Source organism: Phyllobates terribilis, unplaced genomic scaffold (assembly GCF_046119375.1).
Source record: "Phyllobates terribilis strain yellow unplaced genomic scaffold, ASM4611937v1 Scaffold_2__4_contigs__length_985480577, whole genome shotgun sequence".
Classification (NCBI taxonomy): domain Eukaryota; kingdom Metazoa; phylum Chordata; class Amphibia; order Anura; family Dendrobatidae; genus Phyllobates; species Phyllobates terribilis.
Window position 1 is genome coordinate 82,663,548 of NW_027362762.1, and position 23,384 is coordinate 82,686,931.

Consider the following 23,384-nt stretch of genomic DNA (forward strand, 5'->3'; position numbering starts at 1 on the left):
CTGAGACTCGACTTTCAGCGAGTCCCTTGTGGTAGGTTCGTCCTGACCCCAAACCGGTCATCAACACGGGAGCAGATGGCCCTACAAGTGGAGGTACTGAATCTGGTCCATAAGGCCGTCTTAGTGGAGGTCCCGATAGCCGAGAAGGGACTGGGGTTCTACTCACCGTTGTTTTTGGTCACTAAACCTGATGGATCCTTTAGGTGTATTGTTAACCTTAAGGCCCTGAATACATTTTTATTAATTCCCACCTTTAAAATGGAGTCCATTAAGTCTACTATAAAACTATTGTTCTCAGGCTGTCACATGGTAGTATTGGATCTAAAGGACGCATATTATCATATACCTATACACAGAAGCTTCCAAAAATACCTTAGAGTGGCCTTGGTCATAGGGGATGAAATCAGACATTTCCAATTTGCGGCCTTGTCATTCGGTCTCGCTATAGCCCCTAGAATATTTACGAAGGTGATAGCGGAGGTGATGGCTCATGTACGGGAACATAATGTGTTAATTATCCCTTACTTAGATGATTTTTTGATCATTGGAGACTCAGCCTCTCAATGTCTCTCCCATCTTAAATTGGTCTCCTCTATTCTGGAAGGCCTGGGCTGGATCCTAAATCTGGAGAAATCCAGGGTAGTCCCTTCGAGAGTACAGCAGTTCCAGGTATCATGCTAGACTCAGACCTCCAGATGTGTTTCCTTCCAGAAGCCAAAAAACAGAAGGTCAAAAGGCTGGTGGAAGGAGCTCTTGCGAACCCGGTCATGTCCCTTAGGGCTGCAATGTCCTTACTTGGTACCCTGATATCTTGTCTGCCGGGGGTAATGTGGGCACAATACCACTCCAGAGTTTTACAGTGGGACGTCCTACAGAATGAGGTCTCGTTACATAGGAACATCCGTCTCTCCAAGTGCCCATCTCCCCGGTCTATTGCCTCTCTACAGTGGTGGGTGAATTTAGAAAACTTGTCTCGGAGTTCCCTGGGTGGTCAGAATATCTGAAATAATTACAACTGACGCAAGTCTACATGGATGGGGAGCTCACTTGGGGGATATGATTGCCCAGGGGTTCTGGTCGGACGCTGAGAGAGCTCTTTCCTCTAATACTAGGGAACTATTGGCAGTTGATAGGGCTGTTAATCATTTCTTACCATTCCTTCACAATAAGAACATTAGGATCCTGTCCGATAATAATATAGCAGTAGCTTATATTAACCATCAGGGGGGTACTCGTGCTGGATCACTAATGAGAGTGGCGGATCATCTTTTTCAGATCTCAGAACACCATCTCCTCTCTTTAACAGCCCTCCACATCAAAGGGAAAGAAAATTCAAAGGCAGACTTCTTAAGCCATCATTTTTTAAGGCAAGTCGAATGGGAACTAAAACAGGACATTTTTTCCCTATTAGTCCGGAAATGGGGTCTTCCGGTGGTGGATCTCTTCGCCACAAAGCAAAACCGGAAGACAAAGGTTTTTTGCTCCCTAGATCCGAGAGAAAGGCCCCTGACAGTAGACGCTCTCCAAATCCCTTGGAACTTCAGTCTGGCCTATGCCTTCCCACCGTTAAACCTTCTGCCTATGGTGCTAAGAAAGATCAGAGAGGACAAGGCAAGGGTCCTCTTGATCGCCCCCTTTTGGCCCAAAAAACCCTGGTTCTCATGCCTGAGGAACATGTCCATCTCGGACCCTTGGGTCCTGCCCGAAGTTCCGGATCTCCTCAGCCAGGGTCCAGTGCTCCATCCGCGAGCTCCGGGCCTCCACTTGACGGCGTAGAATTTGAGAGGTCCCTGCTAGAACTAAAAGGTTTTTCCCAGAGTCTAGTATCTACTTTATTACGTAGTAGAAAGCCTGTCACTACCAAAATTTATGCAAAAGTTTGGAACAAGTTTTTATCTTTTTCTAAATCTTCAGTGGATAAGGGAGCGCCAATTGGGAAGATTTTAGAGTTCCTACAAAGGGGCTTCGAGCTGGGGTTAGCAACGAGCACCTTGAAGGCCCAAGTGTTGGCACTAGGTGCCCTCTATAACTGTGCCCTCGCAGAAAACTATTGGATTTCCCGCTTTATAAAAGCAGTAGGTAGGTCCAGGCCGGTTACCAAAACTAATGTCGTTCCATGGGACCTAAACCTGGTTCTGAAAGCGTTAGCTGGGGCACCCTTTGAACCAATAGATTCTGTATCCCTGAGATCTATTACCCTCAAAACAGCGCTTCTTGTAGCCCTAACATCTGCTAGGAGGATTGGTGATATTCAGGCTCTGTCCTCTGGCCTTCCCTTCACCCAGGTTCTGGACAACAGAATAATTCTTAGAGCAGATCCAGCATACTTTCCTAAGGTAGCTTCCCGGTTTCATAGACTTCAGGAAGTAATATTACCCTCTTTTTGTCCGAACCCTAGTAATCAGATAGAAGCAGATTTCCATCCTTTAGATGTGAGGTGTGTGGTTAGGTACCTTGCTGTCACTCAGCCCTTTAGGAGAGAGAGTTCCTTATTTATCTCCTATCAGGGGGTTAGGAAGGGGCTTAAGGTCTCTAGATCCACCATAGCTAGATGGATTAGGGAGGCCATTACGCTAGCCTATGTATCCAGCGGAGAGGAAGCACCGCGTGGCCTGAAAGCTCACTCTACCCGGGCGGTGGCAACCTCATGGGCAGAGAGGTCTGGCGTCTCGATGGAGGACATATGTAAGGCAGCTACCTGGTCTTCTCCCTCTACCTTCTATAAGCACTATAGACTAGATCTGGGTGCTTCGTCTGACCTCACATTTGGGAGAAGGGTGCTCCAAGCGGTGGTCCCTCCCTAGAATCTTCATCTCTGCAATTCTCTCGTGGTGCTGTCATGGTCGACCGATAAAGAGATTAGTTACTTACCGGTAACGGGATTTCTCGGAGACCATGACAGCACCCTTATATTCCCTCCCTTCACCCCTTTTTGGGAGCACTTCTTATCTGTTTTCATTCTTTATTCTCACACATTGGTGTTGTAAGAAAATGTATATACTGTTTATTTCATGATTATGTTGCTATGTCTACTAACCGGGCGGTCCTCTCAATGCTCTGTAATCCAAACTGAGGCGAGAGGGAGGGCCGCCCCCTTTTAAGCCTGTAGGTTTCCTGTCCTTGGTGGGCGGATTCCCTCTCTCGTGGTGCTGTCATGGTCTCTGAGAAATCCCGTTACCGGTAAGTAACTAATCTCTTTCTTTAACAAATAGAATGAAATATGTAAACAAACTTTAAAGGGGTTTTCCCACAAAGTACATTTTTAATAGATTTTAGGGTAATCTATTAAAATATTCTGTAAGCGCAGTAAAAAGCATATGGCTTATTGGCCTAATTTAAATATGTAATAACAGGATAAAACACCTTGAGTAATTCTGATAAAGTATGATGTCCCCAAACATTGTAAGATACTTCCACATTGAATTGCTCCCCAGTAACCTCCACACACATGGTATGTTAACTAGTGATGAGCGAGTATGTTTTGTTAACCCTTTCGCCGAGTATACTCGGCCGAGCACCGAGCATTTATAGCGTGCTCGGGGCTTTAAGTTTTCGTCTCGCTCCGTGAACGTGATTTGCGACTGTTTGACAGATTTAATGCATGTGAGGAATGCTGGAAAAACAGGCAAATAGTGTAAATACAAAATCAATTGGCAATATGCACTTGAGCAGAGGAAATAATGTATACATATGTACTAAATGGTGAAATAGTCACTGAAAAAGACTTTGCTGTATGGGTGGACAGCAAACTAATCTTTAGTGACCAGTACCTGGAAACTGCTGCCAAGGCTAATAATATAATGTGGTGTATTAAAAAAAGGCAGAGATGCTCGTGACCAGAATATAGTTTTGCCTCTGTCCAAGTCATTAATGCAACTGACGCGCCCCTGGGCCTGCTGTGTCGCGCAGCGTCTCGCGCACGGGGGCTTACCCGGAACCGGATCAGATGAGGGTTGTAGTCTCCGAGTGGCGGGGACCCGGTCCGTGCCCAGGGAGTCAGACTCAGTGTGTGGCAGTCTTGATAGATGTTATTTGAGTGTCGACTACGCCACCCGTTGATATGCAGCTATGGAGCTGCCGCTGCAGGGCAGACCGCTGAGGCCGGTGTAGAATTGTGCAGCGTGATAGTATAACCCCCAACGGGAGAGGTATGGCCTCAGGGCAGCCGACGTGGAAGATGGGGGTAGCAGGAACCACTCAGAGACGGTGCGGTGTAATTCAGGGTCTTTACTGGTAACAACGATAGACCCTCCTGGAGTACTTGCTAGCGAACGGGGCCTGGTCAGTCCTTGAGCAGATGGGATCTCCCCTGGCCAGGCGGAGTTGTAGGCCTCCCAAACTGACTGTACTCTTCTGGCTACCTTGCTAGAAGCGGATATAAGTAGCCCACGTCCCTGAGTGTACCGTGTGGTGCTCACCCGTATGGCCGGTGACTCGGGGCCTTCTATTGGCTTCCGCTCCACGATGGCGGTGCTGGTCCCACACGTGTGACCGTGCCTTCGGGTTTCTGGGCCTGAGGACCTGAAATCCCCTGCCGGTCGGCTTCTGCTGCTGGGTAAGAGTTAGTCCCCACAGCCTCGGACGCCGGGTCCGGTAAGAAAGCTTCTCAGTCAGGGCGAGCTCTGCAGCTGCCAGCCCCTGACTCGTAGTAGTATTGCTCCCACTGAGCTCCTGCTGTTTCTTCCTATGACTGTTTCTTGTCTCTACTCTCCTTGACTCCTCACCCTGCTTCAGCCCCGGGTTTATATAGGGGAAGTTCTTCCCCTCTCAAGACTGGGCAGGAGGTGTGGCATGCACAGGATCCCTGACCAAAGGACCTCCCACCTGCTCTCAGACGTAATATCTCTATCACTGTGGCAACCAGACCCCTGGGGTGTCACATTCCCCCCTAGTGAAATTTAGTACTCCGGGACTAAACATATTTTTAGAAAAACATAACAAGGTATAACAATAACAATACAATAAGAAAAACACATAAGATGGTTACGGCGTGTCCGCAACCGGGTGCAGTCTTTGAAGAAAAGCAAGGTGTCCATTTCACCAAAACAGGGAGACGTAACCAGGTAGGGGGTCTGTCCTACCCCGAGTCCTTAACAGTCTTTAGTCCGTCCTGGGTTACGCTCCAACTATGTACACAGGATTCCCGGTAAATCCACCAAGGACTCCTACAAATAACTAGAAACACAAAATTATACACAAGCAACAATACACAGGTAAACATAAATAAAACAATTTATACACTTCAAATCCTCCACCGTGCGGGTAACTGGCCTCTAGTGGCCCTAGTGGACCTACGGAGCTGACTGCCTAGCCCTGAACTACAGGGTGTAGGAGCTGTCAAGGGTAAACTGGGCAGCTGTCTACCGGCTCTTTGGCTCACTAGGGATATGGCAGGCTCACTGCAAGCAGAGGGTTGATCCTCCTGGTCTGCGGGTGTGGGGTCTTCTGCCTCCTGGACCGGCTGTTCTTCCAGCTCTACCTGTTGCTCCGTAGGTGCTTGGGATGCTGGTTGGAGGAAGGTGAGTACGGGTACCACAACTGCACCATTGACTTGAGTCCAAGACCGAGGGAAGTCCCCGAGCACAGTACTAACCATATCTTCCCTTTCCTCTACGGGTCGATGGTCTTCTTGTTCCTCTTCAGGGTTCCTCAGTTGTTCGGGACACTTCTTCAGGTGGTCCCGGGATACAATAGCTGTGGTTTCCCCTCCGTCTTTACTGATGGTACAAACCTTCGGGTTCTCGTGGCTTGAGGGCAGTACGGTGTACGGGTCCTTTTCCCACTGGTCGTCCAACTTGTGGAGCCGTCTCTTCCTCTTCAAGACCTGCTCTCCGGGTACCAGGGGAACAGCGGGAGCATACTGGTTGTAAGTTTTCTCTTGTCTTTCCCTAGCCTGACAGAGACTTCGCTCCACGCTCTCCTGTATTCTCCGGTACTGCTGCTGCCTCTCTGTGTCCCAGTCTGTTTCTGGTGAAGTGTCCTCGGGTGTCAGGACTCCCATTTCCAGGTCAACAGGTAACTTACCAGGTCTTGCCCTCATTAGGTAAGCCGGGGTACAGTTGGTGGAACCTACCGGGATGTGGTTGTATAGGTCCACCAGATCGGGCAACTTCTCAGGCCACAGACTGCGTTCTTCCAGGGGCAACGTTTTTAAAAGATCCATTACCACCTGGTTCATTTTCTCACAAAGTCCATTAGTTTGCGGATGGTAGGGTGTCGTCCTTATCTTCCGGCAGCCATACAGATTGCAGAATTCCTGGAAGACCTCCGCTTCAAAGGCAGGTCCCTGGTCCGTCAGCACTTGGTCCGGGTACCCGTGTGGACGGCAAAAGTGCTGCTGGAAGGCTCTAGCTGCTGTTTGAGCCGTTAAGTCCTTGACGGGGACGACAACCAAGAACCGGGAGTAATGATCCACGATGGTTAACGCGTAGACGTAGCCACTTCTGCTTGGGGTCAGTTTTACATGATCCAAGGCTACCAGTTCCAACGGTTGCCGGGTGACGATGGACTGCAGGGGAGTCTTCTGGCTGGCACGGTCCTTCCTTCTCAGGTTGCACGGGCCACAGTCTCTGCACCACTTCTCAATGGTTCCCCTCATGCCTACCCAGTGGAATCGCTCGCGCAGCAGGAACTCCAGCTTCTTCCACCCGAAGTGTCCAGCTCCGTCGTGGTATGCCTCCATCACCATGGCTGCGTCTCTTCGTGGCACCACTACTTGCCAGAGTAGTTCATGCGTCCGGGAGTTAACCATTCTGCGGCACAACTTCCCCTTGTAAAGGAACAGTCGACTCTTCTCTGCCCATAGTTGTTTGGCTTCCTCCGGAGCGTCTGGTTCAAGGCAAGCCTCCGGGCGAGTCAGCATCTCCTTCACCAGTCGGACGGCAGGGTCGCTGTCTTGCGTTTCCGCCCAGTTGTAGTGAGGTAAGGGGTTCAACGTAGCAGCCTGCTTACTCCTTACCCGGTGGGAATACTGGATAGTCCCATGACGGTGGAACGCAGGGAGTTCAACTTATTCCAGTCCCTCGGGATCTTCTCCTTCGTCCGGCAGGTTGGGCATCCTGGACAGGGCATCCGCGTTGGTATTGGAGCGTCCGGCCCGGTATTTGATTGTGAACTCGTAGTTGGACAGACGGGCCATCCACCTCTGCTCCAGGGCACCGAGTCTTGCCGTGTCCAGGTGTGTCAACGGGTTGTTATCCGTGTACACGGTGAACCGGGAAGAAGCGAGGTAATGCTTAAAGCGCTCGGTGACTGCCCATACTACGGCCAGGAACTCTAGCTTAAATGAGCTGTAATTCTCGGGGTTCCTTTCGGTGGGTCGCAGTTTTCGGCTGGCGTAGGCGATTACTCGTTCCTTCCCCTGCTGGATCTGGGACAGTACGGCTCCTAGCCCGATGTTACTGGCGTCGGTGTAGAGGATAAAGGGCTGGCTATAATCCGGGTACGCCAGGATTTCGTCCCCCGTGAGGGCCATCTTCAGCTGGCGGAAGGACTCTTCTTCCAGGTCCTCCCATTTGAAGGGCGGCTTCTGGTTCTTGGCCTTCCGGGACTGGCCTATCAGGAGGTTCTGCATAGGTGCTGCCTTTTTGGTGAAACCGGGAATAAACCTTCGGTAGTGGCCTACCAACCCGAGGAACTGCCGCACTTCTTTTACGCTGGAGGGGCTTGGCCATTCCTTAATTGCGGTGATCTTATCAGGGTCGGGAGCCACTCCGTCAGCGCTCACCACGTGTCCCAGGTACTGCACCTTTGGTTTCAGGAGGTGACACTTGGAGGGTTTCACCTTTAGGCCGTAACTCGCCAGAGCTTCGAACACTTCCGCCAGGTGTTTCAGGTGGTCCTCATACGTCTTGGAATATACGATGACATCGTCCAGGTACAACAAGACCGTCTCGAAGTTTCTGTGGCCCAGACAACACTCCATTAGTCGTTGGAAGGTTCCTGGTGCGTTGCAGAGTCCGAACGGCATGCAGGTGAACTCGCTAAGTCCCATCGGGGTGGTGAATGCGGTCTTCTCCCGGTCTGCCTCTGCTACAGGAACCTGCCAGTACCCGCTAGTGAGATCCAAGGTAGAGAAGAAGTTAGCAGATCTTAAAGCAGCCAATGACTCCTCTATCCTTGGTAAGGGGTACGCATCCTTGTGTGTGATACGGTTGATTTTCCGGTAATCTACACACATCCTCATGGTGTTGTCTTTTTTTCTGACTAAGACTAGTGGAGCTGCCCAGGGGCTACAGCTATCCCTGATCACCCCAGCCTCCTTCATGTCTCTAAGCATCCCCTTGGCGTGTTGGTAGTGGGCAGGGGGTACGGGTCGATACCTCTCTTTTATAGGAGGATGGTCTCCCGTGGGGATGTGGTGTTCTACCCCCTTGACTCGCCCGAAGTCTAACGGGTGTTTACTGAACACTCTCTCGTACTCCTGAACCACCCGATAGACTCCTTGTTTCTGGTGTGAGGGAGTGGAGTCAGTACCCAGATGTAGTTGCTGACACCAGTCCTCCATGTTTTTCTTAGAGCCGTTACCTTCCTCCGGGTGAGATGGAGGCAAGGGTTCCACAGATTGTATAGAATTTTGGTTAATGGTATATAATTTGGCTAGCGTGGCATACCGGGGCAGGTACACTTCCCTCTCCCCGATATTTATTATGCGAACGGGCACCCTCCCATGGCGTACATCAACCACCCCCCGTGCTGTCAAAATGGTGGGCCTACTGTCTGAGTAAACTGGTTCTACCATTGCCTGGTAATCCCTACCTCTCAGACCAATAGCTGCCCGGCACCAAATCATCATTTCACTTTTTGGGGGCATGGCAATAGGAAAAGGGTCACACATTCTTAAGCTACCAATCTCACCGCCGGAGAGTTCCACCTGTTGCCGTCGCATCAGTGCCCGGATCTCTTTCTGGAGCACCCGCTGCTCGCCGGAGCTGGCGTTCTTGGCAACCTGCTGTAAAAGGAAAATCACCTCTGCAAGACAATTTTCAATTACATTAGTTACTGGAGTTATTTTTGGGTGACTCTCATGTTTGTCAATATCTACAATGATCAGTCCCTGTGCTGCCAGTTCGACTCTACCGATTTTGATGGTCACCTCTTTAAATCCGATCTGTGGCACGGGCTGGCCATTGCTGGCGATGATACTCAAGTCGTCGTCAGGGTAGCGGGTAATATCCGAGTCATTCCAGTACTGCTTAAAGAGCACGTACGGGATGGTGGTGACCTGCGACCCGGTGTCCAGTAGGGCACTCATGGGAATGCCATCCAGTACCACCGGCAAGACTGGACGTCCTCACACATATCTGTCGCGCCAGTTCGATGGGCCTGGTGATCTTTTTCCTGGGGGTTGGCCCTCTACCCCAGGTTGTGCCCGTTTAAAGAACAGTACCTTGCCATATGTCCGGGTTGATTGCAGCGGCGGCAGATGGGTCGTCCGTCCTCGCTGTATCGGTCACTGGGTCTTCCTCTGGCCGGTGGGGTCCTCCTTGGTCGACGCCACGGGATGTCCTCCGGTCCGGATGCCAGCTGGATCTTCCCGGGGGTGGAAACCTGTAAAGACTGCACAGTTCGGGTTAGCGCAGCAACGCTCTTAGCTAGCTCTTGGACCTGATGGTGTAGGTCTGGAGCCGGGTCATTGTCCAAAGCCTGCGCATCAGCTCCCACAGGCCCTGCCGACAAGGGCGCCGCCTCCTGGTGGTAAGTAATAGCTGGGCGCCTGTGGGTCATAACGCCACCCGGTGCCGGTTCTCGGAGCACCCGGATGGCTCTGTCCTTGAACTGTGCAAAGCCCAGATGGGGATCCTGTAAGGCCATCGCCCGCAACTGGGTTCGGTGGGCATTACAATACAGTCCCTCTATAAATTGTTCAGTCAACAGCCTGTCCTCGTTTCCCACTCCATCAGGGTCGGTCTGCTTAATGGCCCTCAGGGCCTCTTGTAGGTTTAGTGCATAGTCCCTTATACTCTCATGCACTCGCTGCTTGCACCCGTAGAATCTAAGCTTAATCTCGGCTGAGGTGCGGGTATCAAAGGTATCCTTCAGCCGGGTTAGTATCCCTGCGACAGTCTTCCTCCCAGGTGGCCAGGATTTTACTTCCCTTTTAGCTGCCCCGGTTAGTTGGGCCACCAGGATGCTCACTTTTTGCTCTTCTGTGAGGGGGTACACCTGGAAGAGGCTATCCAGCTTTTCTCTAAAGTCATGCAGGGTATGTGACTCCCCTGAGTACTGGGGTAGCCAAGCTGCTCCCGGGATATAGGGCATGGTGAAGGGCATAACTGCAGCAGCGGTGGCGCTGGCGGGGGTTGAGGCAGTGAAGCTCTCCTCCGTATCCGACATCTTCCTCCCCCCTAGTGGACCGTGGCCTACCTTGCGATGATCCTGTTCCGTAGGCCGCGGCTCCGCAGTAGATCGTCAGGGTTGAGGACCTTCCGTCGCGCTCCGGTGACGTCTGCGTCTGCTGGGCTCCTTCCAGGACCTTACGCAACGTCCGGACATGAGGCGGGGCTTCAGTTCTCGCGCGCTTTCGAAGTCCACGCCCCTCTTCTTCCCGCGCGGCGTCCTCAAGATGGCGTCCAATGGCGGGAAAACTCCACGGATGGCGGGAAGAAGGCCGAAGATGGCGCCGGATGGCGGGAAAACTTCGCGGATGGCGGGAAGAAGGCAGAAGATGGCGCCGGATGGCGGGAAACCTCACCACTGGTAAGTTTGAACAGTCTTTGCTTTTCAGGCACGCAGTACCCGGTGGTTGCGGGCACGAAATCCTGCCGACTACGCCAAAGTTGACGCGCCCCTGGGCCTGCTGTGTCGCGCAGCATCTCGCGCACGGGGGCTTACCCGGAACCGGATCAGATGAGAGTTGTAGTCTCCGAGTGGCGGGGACCCGGTCCGTGCCCAGGGAGTCAGACTCAGTGTGTGGCAGTCTTGATAGATGTTATTTGAGTGTCGACTACGCCACCCGTTGATTTGCAGCTATGGAGCTGCCGCTGCAGGGCAGACCGCTGAGGCCGGTGTAGAATTGTGCAGCGTGATAGTATAACCCCCAACGGGAGGGGTATGGCCTCAGGGCAGCCGACGTGGAAGATGGGGGTAGCAGGAACCACTCAGAGACGGTGCGGTGTAATTCAGGGTCTTTACTGGTAACAACGATAGACCCTCCCGGAGTACTTGCTAGCGAACGGGGCCTGGTCAGTCCTTGAGCAGATGGGATCTCCCCTGGCCAGGCGGAGTTGTAGGCCTCCCAAACTGACTGTACTCTTCTGGCTACCTTGCTAGAAGCGGATATAAGTAGCCCACGTCCCTGAGTGTACCGTGTGGTGCTCACCCGTATGGCCGGTGACTCGGGGCCTTCTATTGGCTTCCGCTCCACGATGGCGGTGCTGGTCCCACACGTGTGACCGTGCCTTCGGGTTTCTGGGCCTGAGGACCTGAAATCCCCTGCCGGTCGGCTTCTGCTGCTGGGTAAGAGTTAGTCCCCACAGCCTCGGACGCCGGGTCCGGTAAGAAAGCTTCTCAGTCAGGGCGAGCTCTGCAGCTGCCAGCCCCTGACTCGTAGTAGTATTGCTCCCACTGAGCTCCTGCTGTTTCTTCCTATGACTGTTTCTTGTCTCTACTCTCCTTGACTCCTCACCCTGCTTCAGCCCCGGGTTTATATAGGGGAAGTTCTTCCCCTCTCAAGACTGGGCAGGAGGTGTGGCATGCACAGGATCCCTGACCAAAGGACCTCCCACCTGCTCTCAGACGTAATATCTCTATCACTGTGGCAACCAGACCCCTGGGGTGTCACACAACCACACTTGGATACTGTGTATAAGTTTGGACTCCAGTGAACAAGACTGACATAGACCTAGATTGAAACTGAAGGAAGCTGGATACCCAGGCAAAGTAAACAATCTTTGTTTTCACTCTCTCCCCTATAGTCCTCCACTACTACTCCTACTAGCCCCCCTAATCCCTACCCCTAGTAATGAATTCTTCATCTCACCCTCCATCCATCTCACCTCCTCAGAACTATTCCTCAACATTCAATCCTGTGTCTCCTAACTCAAACAGCCACCTCATGCCCTGTCCTGCTCACACTTTCCTTGCTCCTCCTTACTGCCAGCGATATCGCTCCAAATCCTGGTCCTCCTCACCTCATCCCTACAGTCACTTCCACCTCCTATCCACGATCATCATGGGCGACTTCAACATCCCTATTGACACTTCCCCCTCAGCTGTCTCTAAGCTTTTATCTCTCACTTCCTCCTTTTGGCCTTGTTCAAAGGTCTTTCTGCATCTACTCACAAAGATGGCCACACATTGGACCTCATCTTCACCCTCGCCTCTCCCTCTTTCTGACCTCAACCTACTTAACATTCTCAGCCCTCTCTTCTCCAGGTCCACAATCCCCTACTCCACAAACTTTCACACTTGCAGAAATCTCTAACACCTTGATCTACACTCACTCTCTGAATCCCTTCTCCCTCTTACAGACATTAGTCCCTTACATGAAGCAGATGTTGCTGCTGCTTTTATATAACACCACAACAACTGCAGCTCTCAATTTAGTTACCCCTCCCTCCCTCCCATATACCAAAGCTCGCACAATCAGCAGTCAACCCTGGCACACCAACCTGACTAAAGAACTTAGACTGGCTTCCTGGGTTGCTAAGTGAAGATGGAAAAGGTCCCACTCAAACGAGCACTTCATCGCATTCAAACAGTCCTTCACTACTTTCAAGTCCATACTCGCTGCAGCAAAGCAAACCTACTTTTCATCTCTCATATCCTCCCTGTCTCACAACCCTAACCAGCTATTCAACACTTTCAATTTTCTCCTCCGTCCCCCAGCGCCTCCTCCCTCTCATCTCAGCTGAAGACTTTGCCTCATTCTTCAAGAGGAAGATTGACACCATCAAAGCTTTTGCATAAAGTCCCAACAGCTCCTCCTCATATCTACTCCATCCTCCTCCAAAACCAGCTTCTTCACAATAACGGAAGATCAACTTTCCTCTATACTATCCAAGTCACACCTCACCACCTATGCACTTAACCAGATCCCATGCCACCTCATCCCTAAACTTACCACAGTCTTTATCCCAACCATAACCCACCTTTTTAACTTGTCATTAACTGCTGTCTGCCCCTCATGCTTCAAACATGCCTCGATCACACCCATCCTCAAAAAGACCTCCCTTGACCCATCCTCTCTGACTAGCTATCGTCCAATATCACTTTTCCCCTATGCCTCAAAACTACTGGAACAACACGTCCATTTTGAAATGTCCTCCCACCTCTCCTCCTGCTTCCTCTTTGACCACTTACAATCTGGCTTCCGACCACACCATTCTACTAAAACTGCCCTGACTAAAGTCACCAACAACCTACTAACTGCTAAATCCAAGTGACACTTCTCTGTCATCTGCCTTCGACACAGTGGACCATTCCTTCCTACTACAGACTCTTTCATCTCTCGGCAGCACAGACTTGGCCCTATCTTGGATCTCCTCATGCCTAACAGACCGGACATTCAGTGTCTCACACTTCACCCCCCCAAGGTTCAGTCCTAGGGCCCCTGCTCTTCTCCATCTACACCTTCGGCCTGGGACAGCTCATGTACAGCACCATAGAATCAATGGCGCTATATAAATAAATAATAGTCTCACGGTTTTCAGTATCACCTCTATGCGGATGACACACAGATCTACCTCTCTGGACCTGATATCACCTCCCTACTAACTAAAATCCCAGAATGATGTCTGTCTGCTATTTCATCCTTCTCTGAAAGATTTCTAAAATTTAACATGGATAAAACTGAATTCATCATCTTTCCCCATCTCACTCAACCCCCTCCCCATCTGACCTATCCATCAAAGTCAATGGCTGTCCACTCTCCCCAGTCCATAAAGCTCACTGCCTTGGGGTAACCCTGGACTCTAATCTCTCCTTCAAACCACATATCCAAGCCCTCTCCACTTCCAGCTGCCTCCAACTCAAAAATCTCATGGACCCGCACATTCCTCAATCACGAATCTGCAAAAACACTAGCGCATACCCTCATCATCTCCAGCCTTGACTACTGCAACCTCCTGCTCTGTGACTTCCCAACACTCTCACCCCTCCAATCTATCCTAATCTCTGCTACCTGATTAATCCACCTGTCCTGCTATTTCCCAGCCTCTCCTATCTGTCAATCCCTTTATTTGCTCTCCATTGCCCAGAGACTCCAGTTCAAAACCCTAACCATGGCATACAAAGCCATCCGCAACCTGTCTCCTCCATACATCTGTGACCTAGTCTCCCAGTAGTTACCTACACGCAACCTCCGATCCTCACAAGATCTCCTTCTCTACTCCCCTCTTATCTCATCTTCCCACAATCGCATACAAGATTTCTCCCGTGCATCTTCCCTACTCTGGAACGCTCTACCCCAACATATCAGACTCTCGCCTACCGTGGAAACCTTCAAAGGGAACCTGAAGACCTACCTCTTCCAACAAGCCTACAACCTGCAGTAACTCTCACTTCACCATACCACTGCACGACCAGCTCTACTCTCACCTACTGTATCATAACTAGTGTTGAGCGATACCTTCCGATATCGGGAAATATTGGATCAAAAATAGTTCACTAAGTACCCTATATTTATTATGCAACTTTGCTTTACATTTATATATAATGATGGTAGGGTATGAGATATATTTTTTGTCTTTTGTAGGTTTTGCTTCTTTTTGCTAGTGTGAACATGCTCCTATTTCTTGCATGTCTACCATCTTAGACCTCAGTTCACATTGCTTGGTTTTTAGTAATGGAGAGGCGTCTATAAGACACCGCCATTACTAACCCCATAGTCAAAGTTAAAGAAAAACACAAACACCCAGAATAAAGTCTTTTAATTGAAATAAACAATTCTTTATTGTTCTAAATTAAACCATACTTACCATCACGCCCATTCCAGCTGAAGTCAATGTCTTCTGTAATAAAAGTAAAATAATAAACCAACCTCATCCTTACCTTTCCATGGTTCCCAGGACGGCTCCAGCTCTGCTACATTCACATGACAGGCTGGATCGCAGCCGAAAGCTGCCATCCAGCTTGCCATGCCGCAGACACTGAGAAGCGCAGGCATGCTTGCGCTCCTCAGTGTCTGGCTGTGACGGCATAAAGTGTTTTTAACTTTGTGATGTATGTGTGATGCTCTATTCTTTCTATTCTAAATTGTCGGGTACCGCTGATGAATTGCCGGCCGGCTTTTTTAAAGAGACGGTGCATGAAAACACTATTATTTTTTTTAATAAATCCTTTAACACTAAATGACAAGTACAGTAAGCTGTGCGCTGCCATCCAGCTTGTCATCCTTCAGAGACACTGCAGAGCGCAGGCATTATGGGAACTTCCGATTCCGGTGTTCGATATTCTAAGTATCGGAACTCCGATACCACGAATATCGGTCGATACCCGATATTTCAGTATCGGAATGCTCAACACAAATCATAACCCATCCCTTGTAGATGGTGAGCCCTTGCGAGCAGGGTCCTCTTTGCTCCTGTAGCAGTCGCCGTTGTGTTTTTGCTCAAGATTATTGTACTGTTTTTATTGTACTATACTACTATTATACCCCATTTCACATGTAAAGCGCCATGGAATAAATGCCACTATAATAATATAATAATAATAAATAATAATAGCTGAATGTGCACATATAGGCAGAGACGGTCAATCCAGGGCAATGAGAAGCCGCCGGGGAACACGCCTGTCGACTAATCTACAGCATGGTCTCTGTCCCCGGTGCCTTTTAAAGTATGTTTTTCTGAGACACCATAGTGTTTCAGAATCAAACTTACCTGGCTGAGATCATACAGACAGCGCTTGATATGTGCTGCCTGTGGATTAGGAAGAACATATCTGCTGTCAGGATCACTTTAATCATAATCACAGATGCAGATTCTTTACTGTAAAAGCAGTGAGACTATAGATTCTTTACTGAAAGAGAAATGAGACTGTGGAACTCTCTTCCACATGATGTTGTAATGGTTGATACACTACAAAAGGAGGGCCTGGATGATTTTCTTGATAAATCTAATATTAAAGGTTATGGCTTCTAGATTCTGTGATGGGACATTGATCCAGGGAACTAGTCTGATTGCCGTATGTGAGGTCAGGAAGGAATTTTTCCCCTAATATGGGGCTATTGGTTTTTGCCTTCTTCTGGATCAAAATGTTAGGCTATAGGTTGAACTCTATGGACTTATCTCTACTGTTAAACTATGAAACTTGAATGTTAGAGATGTAGAAAGTGCCAATGTTTGAACAGGATTATACTTTATCATTCATTTTACGCTTTGGACATGCATACTTTGCTCCAGGTAGCCAAAAACTACTAACTTGCTTATTGTTGTGATTTGCAAATCAATAGTTAATTTTCAGATGGTTTTGGCTATTAGTGAATTGATCCTTAAAGATGTCCGACCATGAAATCCAATTTTTTTAAGCTCATCTGTGCTGTATTGTAATATACAACACCCCTATGAATTTTGTTTTTTGTTTCTGCCTTTTATTTCTCCTGAATTTCACTTTATTCCCTGCACCCACTTTGTTTACATGCAGCTATACCAAACTTAACAGCTCCCTGTGCTGTATTATCTAACCTCACAGCCAGAGCTGGCACCGCCCGGACTCGTGTCCAGCACCGCCCTCTGCCCATTCACTGCACACCCATTGGCTGTCAGCATATGCCCGAGTATCATCACTCCAGAATTGGAAATAATGGAGCAGTTTCCTGTCATCTGTAGATATCAGCAGAATTACTGCACTCCACATCTACAGTGGTGATAGAGCTTCATATGTCTCCACATCACCCCTGACATAGGAATACTGGGATGTCAAAAGTCTATAGTTGTGTGTGTGCTACAGTGTGTGTGTATATCTAAATATATACCTCATAATACACTGCAACTGTTGCAGAATCTCATAATATACACAGCAGCTGCTGCAGCACCGCATAATACACACTACGGCTGCAGCAGTACCTCATAATCCACCTCATCTACTGCAAAACCTCATAATCCACCTCATCTACTGCAAAACCTCATAATCCACCTCAGGTGCTGCAGAACATCATAATACACCTAGTCTGCTGCAGAACCTCTGGGGTGCGTGTGTCTACATATATACCTCATAATACACCTCAGCTGCTGCAGAACCTCACAATAAATCTTAGGCCTCCTTCACATGTACGCAAAAAAGTGTGGCCTGGAGCATTTTTACCATCTGTGTATACCTGTGTGCCGTCCGTGTGACATACCGGAATAAAATAATCTGTAAATTAATAGTGTTATTAACCTGCCCGGCGCCCACACTTAGCCAAAAGCTGTGAGGAGAAAATAAACTTTATTCCCCTACGCAGAGTCCCGGTTTTAGTCATAGAGGTGGAGCCAGTTCAGTCATGATTTTGAGAATAGAGCGGCGGATGTAACCGCACTGACTGACGCTCTGCATTGGGGCGGCTGTCAGACCGGCCCTGGGGCGCTGTTACAGCCACCGTTCTGTACACGCAGAGCGGTGACTGAACAGGCGCCGCACCTGTGACTGAAGCCGGAACTCTGCAGGGGAGAAATAAAGTTAATTTTCACCCCACAGTGTTCAGCTATGTGCAGGCGCCGGGCAGCTAAGAACAATGTTAACCTGCAGATTAACCGCATATCTGCAGGTTAATAGAGTTATTTCTGGTGATAGGTTCCTTTTAAAAGACATGCAAAAATAATACATATGTGAGATGTGTGTCAGTTCACCAGAGTGATATAATTGTGTAAATCTGTATCCACACCAGTATAAACACTGGACTTCTTGTAAATTGAATTGCTTCTTTACAAAAATGTCGCTGTTGTCTAAGTGTTTCAAGACTGTATATATTTTGATGTAAGGTTTTAACTGTCTGAATGATTTAGAATGCATTGTATTATATGATTATATTAGGGATGTAAGATTAAGCAGCTAATATATTGATGCATGCTGTTAGAGGATAGTAATGGTGAAATTTGCCCCACAACCAAAGGAGAGATTGATGATTAGCTAAGCCCCTCCCACACTGGAGCTAGACCAATGTGCTCAGGGGATTTCCCAATTGACAGTTGAAAGTACGTGACAAGAATAAGTGGAGCAGCCATCTTGGGGGTAGTCTGGAATATGTCCTGAACAGAAGAGGACACGCTGGAAGGGAATTCAGCAGCATCTGCTTGTGAGAACACCCCATTAACACCAGAGAAGCGACATATTAGAGCTGAGCTAGTACACGACCAGAACCTGTCCTGGTTTGAGGAGATTCTGGTCAGAAACGCTGTTAAGAGACGATAAAGGCTGGAACCTACGGTGAAGGGGTGTTGAACGCTGAGGAATTAAGCTACAAGCATCTCACTGGTTGAAGTGGCCCTGCAGTGAGTAATTGTTCACATAACATTTTGGCACCAAAATATTTAAGGCTGAAAGATACCTAACTTAACTACAGACTTTAACTGCTTCACACAACGTTTGTTCCCAATACCAGTGTCCTGAACTGAAGATTCGCAGCCACGGTTGCTGTTTGTTTAATAACTAAAAATTAGTGTTGAGCGAGCACTAAAATGCTCGGGTGCTTGAAGCTCGGGCCGAGCTCACTGTGATACTCGGGTGCTCGACCAGAGCAACGAGCCCAATGTTAGTCTATGGGAGACCCGAACATTTTTGCGGCGGCTCCCCCGGCAGTCTGTAGAAAGCCTAAAAAGTGGCCAAAACGATAGTGACAGTGCTCAAATGACATGGGGACAGCTTGGGATCACCCCTGGAAGCATTTCTGACCCCCAGGTCACTGCTGTCAACAACGTGGTCAGAGGTATTAAGCCACTTTTACAGGCTCACAATAAAACGTTCAAAAACGAAAGTGAAAGTGCTTTCCTGTGAAATATGTTAACCCCTTAACGACCATGGGTCTTTCTGTTTTTGTGTTTTCCTTTTTTGCTCCCCTTCTTCCCAGAGCCAGAACTTTTTTAATTTTCGTTCAATATGGCCATGTGAGGGCTTATTTTTTGCGGGACGAGTTGTACTTTTAAACACCATCACTGGTTTTACCATATCGTGTGCTAGAAAATGGGAAAAAAATTCCAAGTGCAGTGAAACTGCAAAAAAAAAATGCAATTCCACAGTTGTTTTTTGGGTCCTTTTTTTAGCACGTTCACAGATTGCTAAAACTGACCTGCCATCATTATTTTCCAGGTCCTTACGAGTTCATAGACACCAAACATGTATAGGTTCTTTTTTATTTAAGTGGTGAAAAAAAAATCCAAAGCTTGCTAAAAAAAAAAAAAAAAAAAAAAAAAATGACGCCATTTTCCGAGACCCTTAGCTTCTCCATTTTTCGGGATCTGGGGCCAGGTGAGGGCTTATCTTTTGCGTGCCGGGCTGACGTTTTTATTGATACCATTTTGGGGTAGATCGGATGTTTTGATCGCCCGTTATTGCATTTTATTGCAAAGTTGTAGCGACCAAAAAAACTTAATTCTGGCGTTTAAAATTTTTTTCTCGTTACGCCGTTTACTGATTGTATTAATTCATCTTTTATATTGATAGATCGGGCGATTCTGAACGCGGCGATACCAAATATGTGTATGTGTTTTTTTTTTTATATATATAATATAATATATATAATATAATATAAATAATATAATATAATATATAAAATATATATAATATAATAAAATATATAAAATATATATAAAATATATATAATATAATAATATATATAATATATATAATTTTATTTTGAATGGGGCGAAAGGGGGGTGACTTAAACTTATATTTATTTTTTTTAAAAACTTTTTTTTTTACACTTTCTGCTTGCTTCTATAGTCTCCAGAGGAGACTAGAAGCAGCAGTTGTCTGATTGCTTCCACTGCATACAAGCGATGAGCAGATCGCTTGTATGCAGGAGAAATGCTCACTTGCTATGAGCGCTGACCACTAGGTGGCGCTCATAGCAATTGAGACATGACAACCACAGGCGTCTGCTGCAGACCCTGAGTTGTCATGCCCACCCATTGGTGACCCGCGATCACGTGACGGGGTCACTGATGGGCGGGGCTTAGGATTCCCGGAAGCGCGAGTTAAATGCCACTGTCAGAGATTTAACATGTTAACAGCCGCGGGTGGATTGCGATTCCAATAATCAGCTGACATGTGCTCGCTTCAGTGCGGGCTCACCGCCGCAGCCCCCACTGAACCGGCCTTCCCGACCTGGTGCGTACTATTACTGACCAGGTCGGAAAGGGGTTAAGGAACATCCTTTCCAGGGTAAAGACTTGTGTATAAGGTAAAATAAATAACCAAAAACAAAAATACTCCTCCACACCTTGGGCTATGTTCACAAGTAGCATTTTTTATGCGTTTTTTGCATGTTTGTATTGCTTTCAACCGTGACAAATGCATTCACCGGGAAATGTCATTTTAACATTTTACAACCTTATCTGGCCATGTGCTGTGTGACACATGCATACAGTGCTAAAAAGACATGGGAACAGCATGGGGAAGACCCCTGGAAGCATCTCTGACACCCAGGTCACTGCCTAAAAGTGTGCCCATCAGAAGTGATCCTTGCCGCATCAGAAGATGCAGACTTGCAACTATCCCCGTGCAAGTCCTTGTCCCAGGGCAGTGTTCAATTGTACCTCCCCCATAACTTGCAATACAAGCGCAAGTATGCAGCCTGCCACCCACCCACCCCCAGGCTGCAATACCATACTGCTAGCTTGCTTGCACTTGAAATTGGGCCTTTTAGGCATGTGGAGGTGGAATCTGGCCACCACGTCATGGCTGCGTCGGTAGCCTGGTAGTCATACTCAGTCCCCAGCCACCTGGCGGCCGAGTGTCCATACTCAGTCCCCAGCCGCCCCGCAGCCGGGTGCCCACACACAGTCCCCAGCCGCGTGGGGGTGGCCGGGTGTCCATAAACGGTCCCCAGCCGCCCCTATTTGTCCCGGTGCGCCTTATACAGAAGCGCGCATACCAAAACATTACCTGTGCCCTCCCCAGTGCATTTAGTGGGAAGGACAGCCTAACCACAAACACGTAGACAAGTGAATGTGGCCAGGAATGGTCCATCTCACTGACTCCTTCACACTGGGTTAATATTGTGGAAGCCGGGACACAGTTGGACACTGGGATGCAACACGTCCTCCAGACAGAGGATTGCGGGTCCTTGGTCAATCAGGCTTCAACACAAAGTTCAGAAGGTAGACAGCAGCAGTGGTCGGCCTCCTACACAACGAGTAAATTATTCATGATCATGAGGCCATCCACCTCCTTAGCTTTCTGTTCCTTGGAATGCAAGCGCATGTATGTAGTAGCAGCTAGGCCTGAGGTGGTCAACGTTTTGGCGCATATTCTACCTCTTTCGAGGATTGCTGGATGTTTTCCTGCTACTATCCCAGTTCTATGACTCCCGTTAAAACAAAGCTTCAGGTGATGAATGATGGATGAGGTGGTGGCAAAGGAGAAAGAGCAGGAGGAACAGGGACCATTCACATCAATATCAGGCCAGCCAACCACACATGTCTTGTAGGATATGTTTCTGTACCAAAAGGAGCGGTTCAGCTACACAGTTAAAAGGCATACAGTGAATGCAATGCCTACCAAAAATTTCGAGGCACTCCAATGCCCCTTGGAAGTGACATGGAGGTCAGAGGGCCTTAACTAAACCGTTTTTTCCATTTATAGCAACTGGGTCTCCTGTACACTGTTGGCCTAAGCAGGGAATGGAAGGCTTTCCAAAAATTATTAGGCACTGCAATGCCCCTTGAAACAGACGTGGATTACAGCGTATTAAAAACCTTCTACCCATTATTGGGGAGTGGGTCTCCCTTAGTGTTCGCCTATGCATTGAAAAGCAAAAGCTGACAAAAATTAGGAGGAAATGCAATGCCCGTTGCAAGAGTCGTGGAGGTTAGAGGTAATTAAAAACAACATGTCAATGCCCCTTGGAAGAGCTGTGGAGTTCAGAGTGGTTTAACAAGACTGTTTTAATGCCCCTTGGAAGAGTGGTGGAGGTCGCAGTGGAATAAAAAGACAATATTAACGACCCTTGGAAGAGACGTGGAGGTCACAGTAGCTTAACAAGACGATTTTAATGCCCCTTACAAGAGCCATGCAGTACAGCATATTTAAAACATTATTCCCATTATTGGGGAGTGGGTCTCCCATAGTCTTTGCCTATGCCTTCCAAGCAAAAGCTGCCAAAAATTAGGAAGGGGGAACTTGCAATGTCCCTTACAAGAGCCATGCAGTACAGCATATTAAAAACATTATTCCCATTATTGGGGAGTGGGTCTCCCATAGTCTTTGCCTATGCCTTCCAAGCAAAAGCTGCCAAAAATTAGGAAGGGGGAACTTGCAATGTCCCTTACAAGAGCCATGCAGTACAGCATATTAAAAACATTATTCCCATTATTGGGGAGTGGGTCTCCCATAGTCTTTGCCTATGCCTTCCAAGCAAAAGCTGCCAAAAATTGGGACAGAGGAACTTGCAATGCTGGCAACATGGACCACGGTCACCCTGGTGGTATAGTGGTCGTGGAGGCTGAGGATAAGGAGAAGAGCAAAAAAAAGCCGAAATGAGGAAGCGTATACCCATGTGTGGGTGTGAAGCGATGCATGGGAATACACCTCCCGAAATAACACAGTGGATTTGACTTTATGTTACTCTGCTGTCATTTGGTGGTGATGAGAAGTCTGGCCCAATCCAGCCCTTGTTCATTTTGATAAGGGTCGGCTTGTCAGCATTGTCAGTTGACAGGCGAGTGCGCTTATCAGTTATAATTCCCCCAGCGGCACTAAAAACACGCTCCGATAACACGCTAGTGGCAGGTCAGCCAGGACCTCCAAGGCATACAGAGTGAGTTCATTCCAAGTGTGCAGCTTGGATACCCAATAATTAAAAGGCACAGAGGAATCACGGAGGACGCTGGTACTCCCTCACCATCTTTTGAAACTTTCCACTCCTTGTGAGAGTACCCTGCGCCTCAGGGCCTGTAAGCTGGGCAGGTCTCAGAAAACTGTCCTAGAACATTGACAGTGTTCCCCTGCCTCTGCTGGATTGGAGCTGCGTCTCTCTCGCCTGTATGCCTTAGTTGGGCAGCGAACTGTGACCTCTGCCGCTACCGTGTTCAGATGGGAATTTTTTTAATAGTTCTGCAGCAAGGGCCTTCTGGTACTGCCCCATTTTTGTAGACCTCTCCAACTCAGGAATAAGAGAGTGAAAGTTCTCCTTGTAGAGGGGGGTCTAAAAGTGTCATCAACCAGTAATGACTGTCACCCAACATTTTGACAATGCGAGGGTCACGGTTAAGGCAGCGTAACAAAGTCAGCCATGGGTGCCAGACTGG